The following is a 1,127-nucleotide window of genomic DNA, read 5'->3' on the forward strand; positions in this document are numbered from 1 at the left end:
ACCTACCGCCATTAAAAGTCGAGCCAGTATTCAAAGGGACCCGTTGGTGGCTTCTTGTCGGAATTAGTTTGAAGTACTAGTAGCGCGGCTTCATTCTGACGTTCGGAAAGGCAGACGTTATTAATATATAAAATATAATTTCTTGGAGAACTGATATGAAGAGAGTAACACAATACAGGGGCTGCGTGAGTGCTGGATCATATATACCAGTGAATGCTCTTCAGTTGAATCAGCTCTTTCAGCACTAAGCACGCTGGTAGTATTTCAGTAGGTGATACGACGATATTAATGAACAAACAACTTAAATAGAAAAAAGAGCAAGTTTAACTGATATGAAGAGAGTAACACAATACAGGGGCTGCGTGAGTGCTGGATCATATATACCAGTGAATGCTCTTCAGTTGAATCATGTAATAGCACTCTACGCGTCTATAATAAACCTCTGAAATACTAACATAGTATAGGTGTAGAATACCAACCAGGAGCAACCATGAATTGATAGTCAAAGCCAACTGATATACACTTTGTGGCCACGTGCGGCTTCGTGGAGCTAATGCCAACTTAGACTTTAAATACCCGCTGCCCTTTTTCTCGCAATGCGGACATTCACGAGCGAATCAGCCATGCTAGTATATACCTGCAGGCTCCGTTGCTGAAATATATGAAAAATTACTGCACGAGTATAAAGTTTTAAATTTTAGATCTGGCAGATTGCTGTAGAATGCAAGCTTCGCGGTGATACTGGCTATTAAATAAATACGATTTCCTTTTTTGCTGAGCTATAGTGAATTAAATCTTATTAATAACCGCTTGCAGAACATCTCCAGTCAGCCACCTTATCGAAATTAACATGGAGTCTCCCTTTACCAATCTTCGCGACCGCAATGACATTATGAGTCAGTGCTGATAAGATTTATTTATTTTTGCATGCAGTTCGTACAGTAATTCCAAGAACGCTGAGCACCTCGACTAAAGAAGTTCTGCTGATCTGTAGTCCTTGATCGCGTGAGAAAACAGATGACGTGGTGTTGCTCCATGATTATGGGACGACAATTGCTGCTATTGGTTAATGTTGATCTTCTGTGACAGGTCACAATCCAGAATGCATAACGACTAACGTGTTGACA

The sequence above is a fragment of the Phytophthora parasitica genome (genome assembly GCF_000247585.1).
Source record: "Phytophthora parasitica INRA-310 unplaced genomic scaffold supercont2.27, whole genome shotgun sequence".
In the NCBI taxonomy this organism is placed as follows: Eukaryota; Oomycota; class Peronosporomycetes; order Peronosporales; family Peronosporaceae; genus Phytophthora; species Phytophthora nicotianae.